The sequence below is a fragment of the Acanthopagrus latus genome, chromosome 5, assembly GCF_904848185.1.
Source record: "Acanthopagrus latus isolate v.2019 chromosome 5, fAcaLat1.1, whole genome shotgun sequence".
NCBI lineage: Eukaryota > Metazoa > Chordata > Actinopteri > Spariformes > Sparidae > Acanthopagrus > Acanthopagrus latus.
The window spans coordinates 18,603,670-18,616,790 of record NC_051043.1 but is presented as its reverse complement, the minus strand read 5'-3'; positions in this window follow the sequence as shown (position 1 = coordinate 18,616,790).

Here is a 13,121-nt window from a genome sequence, read left to right as displayed (position 1 = left end):
GCCCTGGAAAACATACAGCGACAGGGTAGACGTGATTAAAGTGCAGTGATTACAGAGGTTTTCACATCTCGGTTAAGGATGACTATAAAGTTGAGATAGGGTTCACACAATTTATTTCAGTGATTTCTTTAAAAAAAAAAATGTGATGAACAGTCATGATATCACCTCACACTGTTTCCCCTCATGTGTTAATTATATTGCAGCAATTTCTCAAAGGATGGTAAATTGATTAAAATGCCGCGAAACACACCTCAAAGTCAGATTTCCACCACTTAGAGGTACCAGAACAAAGACTCTAAATCAGGATTTGTAATCTTACCCTTGTTCATTGTACACTCCCATGTTTTATCCTCTCAGCTCAGGGTCTGCAGTCAAGATCTGTGCTTTTGCCTCAAAGCAGGACCTTCGTGTCACTCAGGTCTCTGTCCTTAAACTTCTACCTGTCACGGCTCTCTGCTTTAAAGGACACTTGTGCTTCACCACTCCAAGGAGTGAGACATCCTCCCCTTCACACCGACCCCCGCACAACCTCCTGAGTGATTCATCACTGTCCCTGCATCCTGAAACCCAAGACTCCCCGTCCACACCCTGCTTTGAGCTTCTTTTTGACAACTGTCATGCCGAAGGAATTGTTGGCATGGCGTCAATTTTAGACCAGACACAGGCAACCATGTGTCATGGAGGGTCAGTAGATTCATGTTTTCCCCTTCCAGTAACCAACACTCAAGTTGTGCTGGTTACTGTAGAGGTTTCCCCCCCTCTTACTTTAGTAAGGAGGCATCACTAGCTGTGGCAGCAGCATGAGTCTTCTTCACCAGAGGGGTCCATATATTTGTTCACCGTCTGACCCTCACCCGTCAGCTCCTGTCTGCAAATCTCGCAGCCATTCCATCTTTTCTCTTAAGTTCGCATGACTCCCTATCCCTGAGAATGCCTATATTCAAATCCAGTGGAAATACCTCAGATGGTGTAATGATTCATCTCATGTAGATCTGGACAGATACGTCAAAATGCAAATTCTGTGTAGTCACAGCTGTTCTGCTGTCAGTACAAGGCTTCCACGGGGCTGACTAACAAATTGTGTTTGAGTCATTAGCATATACAGATGAATCAGATAGATAGATAGATAGATAGATAGATAGATAGATAGATAGATAGATAGATAGATAGATAGATAGATAGATAGATAGATAGATAGATAGATAGATAGATAGATAGATAGATAGATAGATAGATCGATAGATAGATCGATAGATAGAAGCTACTTTGAAGTCACAAGTAAGTTTTTTAGGATTTTGACCTGTTTTTCTGCAACGTGAATACTAGTATCATGAACATGTCTACATGAACATGAACATTTATAAGCACTTCTAAGAAAGAACCTTAATACAGGTGTTCTATTATCAACACATTTACTGAGTTTAAATAACTTAACTGTTATGTAATTGTTAAACCTTACACACATTTTGTCGCAGTTAATGATGCACAAACTAACAGATAACTATGCTCCCCCATCTGGGATGAGCACTGCGTGCGGTCAAGTTTGTAAAAAAAAAGGGAACAAAAAATGCACATATATGATATATGTTAGTGGTGCAAAACACCAAAAAAAAAAAAAAAAAAAAAAAAAAAAAAAAAATCACAAGTTTTTTTATTTTGTTTTTTTTTTTTTTTTACTTTTTCACCTAATATCAACCCAACAAGGCACTATTCTCACTTTAGCTCTGGCAGCTACAAAAAGTATAGTCAACTGTTTATTACCAGTTCTGTCTTACATTAATAACCGATCAGAATGTATAATACCTATCTAATATTATCATTAAAAGGACCAAAATACTGTATAGCGTTACCATTTTTAATTTATAGATAATAGATAGGCAGACAGACAGATGCTTTGATAGACGCACCAGGCTAAGCAGCTGTGATGCTCCTGTTGCCAAGGCCTTTAGGATTAATCCAACAAAATATTCATCCAAGGTCTTGAGGTTTGAAGACAGACAAGAGATCCCTCTGATAAGCCAGATGCAGGTTTCTGAGACTTCCCCAAATTGAGGTGATTGAAGTTTCGTCCTTTGAGCAAGCTCACCCCAAATCATCAGTGGCACCCAAACACTTTGGGTGCTTGGTCACACCCACCCATTTGGAGCCACTTGAGCCATTTGGCTGTAAAATCCCAAATTTTCAGGAGGTCATGGGTTTATTTAGGTATGTGGCAATAAAAAAACTGCTGACAGGCTACCTTCTGGATCATAAACAAAACTGGTCTGACATGAAAAGTGCCAGCATTTGACCTGCGTCGGCACGGAAAATCAGAAGTGTAAAATGAGCGGATATGATACGGGTCACTGAATGAAAAACTTCTTCACAGAGAAAACATGATGATCTATGCTGGTCAAATGTCAAATGTCCTTTTGTTTTAAAAATTGTATCGTCAAACGTTTAACCTTAAAAATAGATATCCAAATAAGTGATGGGTGCTGCAATGAATCAGACATAATTTGGGTGCAGTCAGATGCAGATTACATTTAAAATGAGGAATCGTGTGGTTCTTGTAAAAGCAATGCACCAAAGGGTAAATGTAACTGTTTATTATGCACAGGAGCCGGTGGAAGGCAAGTGATGGACATCTTACAGAGGAACAGGTGGTGAGTCAGAATTTCATCTGCAATCTTCTCTGGCAGCGATGAGGTGAAGTCTCCGGCTGCAAATGCTCTTTCAAAGAACGCTCGAAAACGTCCTTACAAGATGGTAATAACAGCAACTCTATCAATTCTGTCTTTTTGCATTCAGAACAGAGAGAACTAAATTAGCCTCAGTCTTTATTTAAGAACTGCCTCTTAACTGTCCTTTCCATCTGTTCAGAGCTGAAAGACAATAAATTGAAGATGCAATGTTGTTTTAAAGCAGCTATGTCCCATGTGCATCAGAGCTATTTCTTCGCCAACAGCTGAGTCTAGTGGATTTATTGAGCGTTTCAAAAGTCCTGTTCTCACACTCGTAAATCTGAACAAAAGCAAGGTGACTCTCAGATGCCTCAGGGATGAGCGTGACCACCCCTGAACTAAGCTATGTGAAAAGGGTTATTTGTGACTCAGCAACAAAAACTTTGATTTGATCATGATGGAAACTAATTTCCAGAGTTTGCCTTTACACTTACCTATCGGAAATATCACAATATGTTTCTTATGATAAAAATCGTACTCATCGTACAAATTATATATTATTATTACTATAATCACATACTATCATTGTTATCATTGTTGTTTCAGCTGGAGCAGACATAGCTGTGACTGTATTCTGGTCATGCGTGAGGGAAGACCTCATGCAGCTCCCCTCAGTCGTTGGCTTCTCACATGCCAGAGAGCCTGTCTGCCCACCCCTGCAGCTGTCTCTAAAGATTTCCTGCCAATCACATGGCACAACAATAAGGCATGTAAGCGATCCTTAACCTTAACACGTCATCCCCCCCGCCCGCTCATAGCACAGGAAGTTATACTCAGGGAATGTGTCTGAGATGATGGCAGTGGAACGTGAATTCCGGTTGGGTAATTGTGTTGCTGGGTAAATGTTTTATAGGAAAGTGAATTGATGAGGAAAGCAGAGATCTGCTTGGAAGCTTGTAAATTCAGTTTTAAATGCAGAATCAAATCAAACAATTCAATGTCACACGTTAAAAAGACTCGATGACAAGCAGGACAACAAAAGGGCAAAAGCATCACTGTTACCGAAAACCAAATGAAAACCCTGTTTATGACAACTGGACATTCAGTTTACAGCAGTTACTGTAAAGTGTTTCAAATGGCCACCATATTAAATTAATGTGAAGAGGACACATTAAAGGGACTGCTTAATAAATCATATCAGATTTGCGTCTAGTTAGTTAGATCTTAGTCATGTATCACGAATAAAAGGCTGCTGCAGCCGAAATGAAGCCAAACATCATGTACTGTACATTTCAGAAAGTAGGGTAAGTGCTGACTAATATAAAAGCCGTGTCTGAGCACTAAAAATAGCTTCCCTGCTGTAACCTCACAGTTAAAGTGGTTGGAGAGGCAGACAAAATGCACAAACAGACAATCTAGATAGGTGCAGTTATATGAAGTGAAGTAAAAAACAGCCTTGTTGTCATTGTGTACTCCCACATGGAATCCTGAGACACAGCACTTTAAATTATTTCCTTAGTGTTGCATTTTCAGTCCATCCTCCCTTTAAAATGAGCATGAATAAGCCGTCCTCAGTCCAGTTTAATAAACACAGAGTAAGCCGGCGTTGGGGTTGACCACAACACTGCGTGGTAAGTATGACCTTAAAGACTGTTTTCTGCTGGTGTGAAAGTGCTGCAGTGAAAAACCCCAGTTGAGGTGAAAGTGATATAGAGGTCGTGAAATGGACCTCAGGAAGAAGACCCCGGATACTATAAAGTTAACAGCTGTCAGGCTTCAGTTGGGGATACTTCTGACCGACGAGCAGGTGTGAGCTGGATATTTAAGGGGTTACACTAAAGTGAACACGGAGAGCCAACTTTTTTTATAGGTACTGCGAGCCCCATCGCAACAAAACCGTCATCTGTAAAGTTGCTGCATGTGTCCTGCTAATTCTTGTTTCCACGGCGATCATGTACAAGATAACAAAAAATGAGTGGTTCTGATTATGTTTGCTGCTAAGGAAACATTTCAGATATGTTGCACAGTACCCTGCTTTTCTGCTTTCAATTTATTCTTTAACAAGTTTGGATAGTTGGACGTACTTACTGTCTACATGACACGGTGTGTTATTATAGTTTCAGCCAAACGTAATTACGGAAAATGCTATCACACAGCTTTTGATAAGTGATATGTTGGCTTTGGAAACTGGTCGCAGATGAAGTCGTAGAGCCGTGTCAGGCAGGTTTAATGGTGCATTCCATTGCGAGTCAGAAGTCGGAATTTCCGAGTCGACTTCCAATCTACAAGTTTCCCGGTGCATCTGCTTGTAAACCCGTGTTTGAATGGAAAGACTCCGACCTAAGCTGCTGATGTAACAGTTGAGGGCACTCACTGTTAAATAAAGACAAGAGGAGTTGGCTCCTAATGCAGATGCTCAAAGTCTTCTAAGCACGGATCAACTGAATGAAAGGAAAAATGACAGCTACAAAGTTGTATTTGTATCACAAACATTATATATAAAGTAAAAAGTGATGAAGAGGTAGAAATTAATTGTTCACTATACGTGCTGCCATACTGCTGTGATGTCATGTGTGTTTACGTCACTTTTTCCAAGTTCCGAGTGCATTTTATAAGCTCTTTTGTTCATTTCCCCAACTAGTAAGATTGACAAGATTGTAACCTCACACCTTCCTCCCGAATCACTGAAGTCAGACAGTCAGAGATAACTCTAAGCCATGAAATGAAAGGAAACACCACTGGTAAAAGCACAGCAAACAGTTGACAGCAGTCCACGTAGATTACCCTTCTCCTATGCCTGTGCAACCGATGTCTGGCTGACACAGATAAGAACCACACAGGGAAAACATCGCAGCAAGGCCTGACTTGTTTTTCTCACTGACCTCATTAACCTAACCATGACGTTTTCACCAAATAACCATGATTACCCCGATTTTCGGTTTCCTGCTTATGGTTATAACAACGTCATCGCTAATCCATCAACAAACAGCCATGAAAGAAAGCCATTACAGACAGACTCAGTGTGGGCAGCTCTAATGCTGATCAGCAGTTCATTAGTGTAGCCTATTCCTGAAACACAGGGGCTTAGTAATCAGATTCACATCTTTATTGACTTCCTCGACAGGTCTCAGAAGAGCCTTATATGCAACCCACGCACCACTATAAACCCACACAAGGTTCTGTGCCAGTGTTACCTTCCGCTAACGTTACACAGGGGTGTAATAAGAGATTAAAAGAACTGTAATGTTGATCATTTTACACTATCATCATCTGATTTTAATGCAGGATGCATGATTAAGTGTCCTCCTCAACGCACTGTCTGCTCTCCTTCAGTTACCAATCCCCTAAAACTCCCAGAATGACTCCGCTAATGAGCGGGGAATACGTCGAACTTGTCATAATTCCCAGAGCAAATGACAAATGAGTTCTTCCTGTTGAGAAAAGTCACTGTAGCAATAAGTTCCCGTCCTCCAGAGCTGCTGTCAGATGAGACATTAGTTAGTAGAACATAACTTTTAGTTGACATGGCAGACTTGTCAGCAGGTTAGCATACTTTTGGAGTCATGTCTCTGGTGACCTGGCAGATGTGAGTCAAAACTTCTGTCTCCTTTTAACTCTGCTTTGGTCTCCACCACCTCCTGAAGCTCATGCACGATATATGCTAGCTTGCTAGCTAGCTGTAGCTGCTAAATGTGTCCGTCTTCTGTTTTGTGCTTGGCAGATCATGCATACCGTTTTTAGCTGAGCAATTTTGAGTCAAAAGTTATTAAAGGATAAGTTGACTCAAAAACAATAATTGAGTCATTACCTAATCACCTTCATGCTGGCAAAAAGTTGGTTCAAGTGTCAAAGCCTCTTGGGAGCTTCACAGCAAAACACGGTTGCAGCATTCTTTAAAAAAAAATGGAGAAGGCTAGATTAGGGCTTGTTTTAAAATGTGAAAAACAAACAAAAACCGCTGGCATAATCCAGTTCCCTGGAAGCGCCGACATCCCAAATTAATTTTAAAAAGCTGTTCTTTACACCTTTTTCTAAGCTGAAATCTTTGCCTTAGCTGCTAAGCTAAAAGCTTTAGAATGCACCCCAAGTGAAGCATGTGCATAAGCTTGATTGTGTACAGAGGGTGTCCATATATTTTCAAATTCATTTGTAATTTTGGATCTCAGGATTTAAGATGGACGAATTGTATGGAGCCTTTTTAAATATTTTTGGGGGTTGAACCTATCCTTTAAATTGCAGACTGTGAGGCCAAAACAATAAGCTAAATTAGATAAGATAGATCTGTCAGGGCATCTGTAACGGATGTCTCCTGGACGCCTTGCTCAGGAGGTGTTCCTGGCATGCCCAACCGGGAGGAGACTCAGAGGAAGATCCGCTGGAGTGACTATGTCATTTGGCTGGCCTGGGAGCGCCTTGGGAGTCTGGGGAGAGGGAAGTCTGGGTGTCCCTGCTCTGACAGCTGCATCTGCAACCCGATCCCAGATAAGTGGAAGAAGATGGATGGATGGAGATCTGTCAATACAAGTGACACCTCTCACATTATAGACCTACGTACATGGTAATCTTAAATCTGAAAGGCTAGCATCTTGATTTACAGTTTGCTAATGAAGACTTCAGACTTGATTTGAAACTTGAGTCTGAACTGGGAGTTGTCTCGGGTGACCACTCTATGTGGTGTTTACGTGATGCAATCGAAGGTGTTCACTGTATTGTAATGTTGAACATATTCCAGCGTGGACCTCAATAATGCCACCTGACCATTCAGCAACATGAAAGAAACAAGAAGAACAGCTTCTTAATTGAGTTTTTATCATTGGATTAGACTGTTCTTCTGCCCCTGGTTGCCAGATCTTTCCCTCCTTCACTCAACCTGTCTGGGAAAAAAAAAAAAGAGGAGAGGAACGTGTTCAGTAAAGGATACTGCTGTGTGATAAATGTAGACAGAGACCCAGAGAGGCACCCCTTCATGTCATACTCACTAATCTCCTGTCTGTTACACTCCGGCAGGGGATTTACCGATGACTCCACTTCACCTTCCATCAGGCAGAAATCATCCGAGAGCCGAACAGAGTTTGAGGGTGCTTGTCCTGGTTCTACCTGTCTCATGGCTTACACTCTGCTTTTTCATCTTATTGTGCTGACGTGTGAGGATTTGATTCTTGATCTCAGTCCTGCTGCTGCTGCTTTGTCTATAAGGTCAGATTTTTTCACAATAAAGACAAAAGCAACATGTCATTGGACCCACACTGATTGCCACATTGCCACGGAAGTGCTGGTTCAGTCCTTTAATATTTGCCCCTCCTTGTTTTTCTTTGTACACTTGTAATTAGCTCTCTCATTGTCCTGTTGTCTGACAGGCCAGTGGATGGTAAGCGACACTATTACCACAGTGGTTTCTCAGGTGTCTTGGAAACTAAGGTCAAACCTACAGTAGTAACATAATCACCCCTCTATTCTCCTTGCAACTTGGACATCAACCATTCTCTCGCAGCAGTTCTGTACAGTGTAGTGCTCCTAATTCCAGCCCAGATTTAGAATCTAATGTGTTGATGTCATGAATGTAAGTTTATTGGCTGTGCAGTCTAATCTATAATTGTTTGTCTATTTTACACATGAATACAAAACAGATAGGAGGGTGTGGGTGTCGTATTTAAAGTATGACAGCTGCTTCCAACAATGATCATTATTGTTTTTAAAATGATTTCATCAGTGCTGCAAGTCACGTTTTGTATAAAGGTGATGACACTGAAGAAGCCATTCAATTCACATATGCATGAAGATTCTCAGACAGCCCTGGGTAAACATGAAGTGCAAAAAAAAGAAAATCTATATCCTCGAATAGTCCATATGGAGCCTCGATCTCAGCATGCAAAAAGCAGGAACCGCAGAAAATAACTCGACTGGTCACCTCTACTGAGCCAACACGTAGTCCCACAGACACATCCACATTTAGGAAAATAACTATTCATCTGAAGTGTGAGAGTGAATCACAGCAAACTCTCGGCGAGCACAGGGTGAACATGCAAATGACATGCAAAATATCACCCACACAGTTCAAACTCAGAACAAAGTGGAGCGACAGCAGCACTGAGATAAGCAGTAGGTGACAAAGAAGCAAAGCAGTTTGTGTGATGCTTCCCAAGTAAAACAAGCAAATTACATGCAAAACCTTAGAGTGCTTCACACCAGATGACTACAGTGTGCAATATAAAATACACACGATTCTCAGTAAAAGAAAAAAAGACAAGCCATGATCACACAGAGATAATCCCGTAATCAGCGAAGATTACAACATTCAGGCTGCATTACTTCCTTTTTTTTCTTTGCTGCTTCCTCTCATGCAGCCTTCCCCACGGCTCGGTCAGGGAGGTGCCAGCTTGCCACATGGCTCTGCCAGTCTCCAGCTGGGAGCAGCTCCGGCCCCCCCGCTGCCCTGTGCAGAAGGGACAGGCCGCTCTTGCTGTCCACCGACACAGTACGTGGATGTTGTGTTGACTTAAGATCCCAGACAGGGGGTTTTCACATAAGGTCCCACTGTTAAAAAACAGTAAGAAACCTGCCTAAAACATGAACCCAGTAAAGGGCCAGTTTTACAATCAACTGTAATAGTTTAAGATAAATTAGGAGAGATTCTTAATGTTTCTTTTGGTGTTGTTGTTTTTTTTTGCTGTTGAACTATTTGCTTACGTTAAAAGTTGTTCAAAATTTGTCGATTTAGATTTTTTGAATTGGCTTTGGCTGTTCCTCTGTGGATTGAATATTTTTCCCTACATCTAAAGATCACTAAACTCTCTAGTAACCCGCTGATTTTATTGGAAATTCAGAAAGCTGAAAACAGGGCTGTAATTTTTTACTTAAGAGCCCAGCGTGTAACTTCTGGCACTAATCAAAACAATGGCCAAAAAAAAAGAATCTGATCTCTTCACTGGTAAACAACTTTTATTGCTAATTAAAAACTGAATGTTCAAAATGTTCACAGGAGGTGATGTTTTAGAGTTTTATTTGTGACATTAAATCACGTTGCTTCCTCGCTTTCTGACTCTCTCCCAGATTTTATGGTGTTATGGCGAGTAAATGAAAAACTTAGTTACCTTAGCTAAAAAGCATGCAACTAAATAAAGTATATAACAAAGGTCTAGTTTAAAAAAAAAAAAAATTGATACATATTGTGCATTTAAACATGATATCCTGGAGTGGGCAGGTGACAAAAGCTGCAGCTGTGGTATACACTGCAGCTGGGATCATCTGGAAGAGAAAAGTAAAGGCCTTTTGTCACTGATGTTCCCGTTAGTGACGTAAATGCATGATTGAATAAGCCAATCAGCCAATATTCCTAATTAACCTGGCTAAATATGTAGTGCTTAATATAATCTGGTGGTAAGAAATACATCTTGGGGCCCGGGTGTAGCTGATCTGCCCGGGCAGTAATCCAACCCTGGCAGTGGTAAAGCAGTTACAGCACAATGCAGTCATTGTAAACGTGTCTGTTTGTTCAGGTGGTAATTCATACGCTGATATACATCTACTGGTAGCATTGTTTGTCAGCCTCATGTCCTCCCGGGAGGTGAAAGCCTGCAGCAGCGTGGTAAAGGTCACCCGTCAGCAAGCGACTCCTCGTTTGAAAAAGATCACAGCTGACAAAGTGCAGCGTGCAGAGGTGCTGAGAGAGCATCTTCATCCATATGTGTTTGCATGCTCGGATTAATTCTTAATGTGTGGACTCATTCTGCAGTGAGTGCTGCATTTGTTCACCCATCGGCCGTTATCCAGCTTTCAGTGAATATCACTCCCGCCATTTGACGATTTGCTATTAAATTAATTTAACCAGAATGTGAAATGTGATGCTGCGGTGCAACCAGGCGAGCAAACACCTCCCTCCCCAGACTGCCTGGCGACAACAGGAGTGTTTGCTGCACACCAAGTGTCATGTGGAAACTCAACTATATGCTAGCTGCCAGTCATAAGCAGCCTTGAGTTAGTGTTTCTGACGGCGGGTACAGATGATGCAGCGCTTCAGACGGTGAGGTAATTAGCCACAGAGGAAAAACAGACCACCGGGAGAGCTTCAAGAAGAGCTGCCTGCCCACTCTTCTTCATGCAGTGCAGTTAGATGACAGGGGGTTGGATGGTGTGATGGTCTGACTCGGTCTTCTTGCACCCTCAAGTGGTGCAACGCCGACATGACGGGATGAGAGAGCAATAGGACATGGCAGCTGATGTTTGCTCAGTGTGGCAGGGCTCTGCTGTGTATTCACTAAGTCTTTAGATTTTTTTTTTTTCTCTTAGAGATCAAAGACCTGAAGTTGCTCCACAAACAATCACAGAATGGTTTATTAATTGATTATGATCCAATCCTGAAGTTTTCGCTGACAAGACACATAGATTTATTAAAGCCAGAACTGAAGAACTGGATATTCGTGACATTTTTTAAGCAATACCACAAAACAGAAGTCCAGAAAGAAAGGCAAACCGACGCGATCAAAATCGTCAGACCCTTTACAACAATAGTCCTTAAATCATCCAGGTTTTTTTTTTTTGGTCACCTGCACACAAACATATTTTCAGGTTTTGTAGAGCATTTTTTTTCCCACTGCTGCTCACATCTGTTTTACTTCTGAGTATTTTTCAATCTACCAACCTCAGTGTCCAGATAAAGAACACCAGCACTCAACTAAAAGGTCTTCGGCCTCTAGATAAGCGGTATGTAAAATATGTCTCAGAGTCGATTCTTTTGTTTAGTCAAGGCTGCAATGCTCACTTGCCCAGGAAAGTTCTGTTCACATACACACAGTTATATACTTGTGGAGCTGCCCGTTTTTAACAACTGAGCAGCTCCTCACACTCCACCGGGGGTTAAAGGTCTGGCTAAAGGGCACCCCAGTAGTGGTAATGAGGAAGGCTGAACCCTGCTTTTTTGTTTTCCACACCCAAATTTGTCCTGCTGTTACAACCCAGTCCTGTTCTAACCTTTAGATCAGTAATTCCCACCGAGGAATACTGGTGCCCTTTGAATTTTACTTCTGCAGCCAACAACAGGTACTTGGAATGACTGTGGAAGAAGCAGAAATTATGATTTGATAAAAAAACAAACAAACAAAACATGGCTATGTATTCACATTTTGATCAGGAGGAGAATAAACATGCAAAAAGGAAAACAAATCAATGTAAGGCTGATCTTGTTGCAAAACTGACCATCACATGCACATTTCTGAAGAGCCATCATGAAGGTCGGGTCACGCTCTGCAAGTTAAGTCCAGGAAAATCCAATAGTGGGCAACGAGGTCAAGTGGAGCTGAGGCGGGCTAAATGAAGCCTGGCTGCTGACAGCTAGCTAGTTGCTTAAAGCGGCTAACACCCTCAATTATGCATGACGTTAAAGGGGCAATACGAAAGCATTTTTTTTTTGACATTCTGGTGGATATGTTTGGTGCAGAGATATCTACCATCAGCACAAACATTCCCGTAGTTGTCTGCACTCTGAGTCCAAACCACTACCTGCATTACTGACTGAGCTAACTAGCTAAAGGCCGCCACAGTAACCAGCAGTTAGCAGTTACTCTGGTTATATGGTGCCCCATATTTGTTGAGTCTGAAAGTCTTAATTTAAACAAGCAAGCACTTAACATGAATGTAGTAAAAAACTAGTTAGCAATTTAGCAGAAAGTAACCAACACATAGCTGAAACACTCTACCACTAATAGTGAGATGCATTTACGGATCACTGCATCATGTAGACATGATTCCACCAAATCCATCCAGTCACACCTTGAAGGTGTAAGATAATGGGACACTTCAGCTCATCTGATTCATTTCCCTAAGAAGTTTTCTTCAGGTCAATGCTCTGTATCGGTTACAAATTATACAACAGGGTGAATAGGAGGAAATGAAATGTATTCGGCGTCTTTGGTTCTCATAATGAGAGGCAGGATGAATGGTCAGTAATCTAAACTGTCCCCCGAGGGCAGGATATTACATAAGCTGTCTATAAAACACACTGATGTATGGCTTCAACACAGCTTCTAAACTCCAACATCAACAATCAGTTTGTTGCTCACTTCCAAATATTCACTTATATCTCGGCATTGATCATCGATGACATTTACAAATCTCGACCCTCAAAAATTTGCTGAGCAGAGCAGGAAGACAAATCACCCCTCCTGCGAAGCCCCGCTCATGAAATGCGTCACATCGTGGACACTGGAGGGTGGAGGTGTGTGGCGGGCCCATAATAAACTGACACATCGCTTCAGTGAGCGTGGCAGGAAGCAAATACTGTTCTGCCAAGCCAAATACACTCAGACCCCCTATCAGTTTATGGCTGTAATGGATCCAGCAGGCAGACGGAGCCCGTTGGCCTCCGGCGGGCCCTTTGGATGTGCCACGGCACATAAGAAACTCCTTGCATGCCAGCGAGTGCATGCGAGGAGGGTCAGGCTTTCTGAGAGAGCTGAGGCGTGA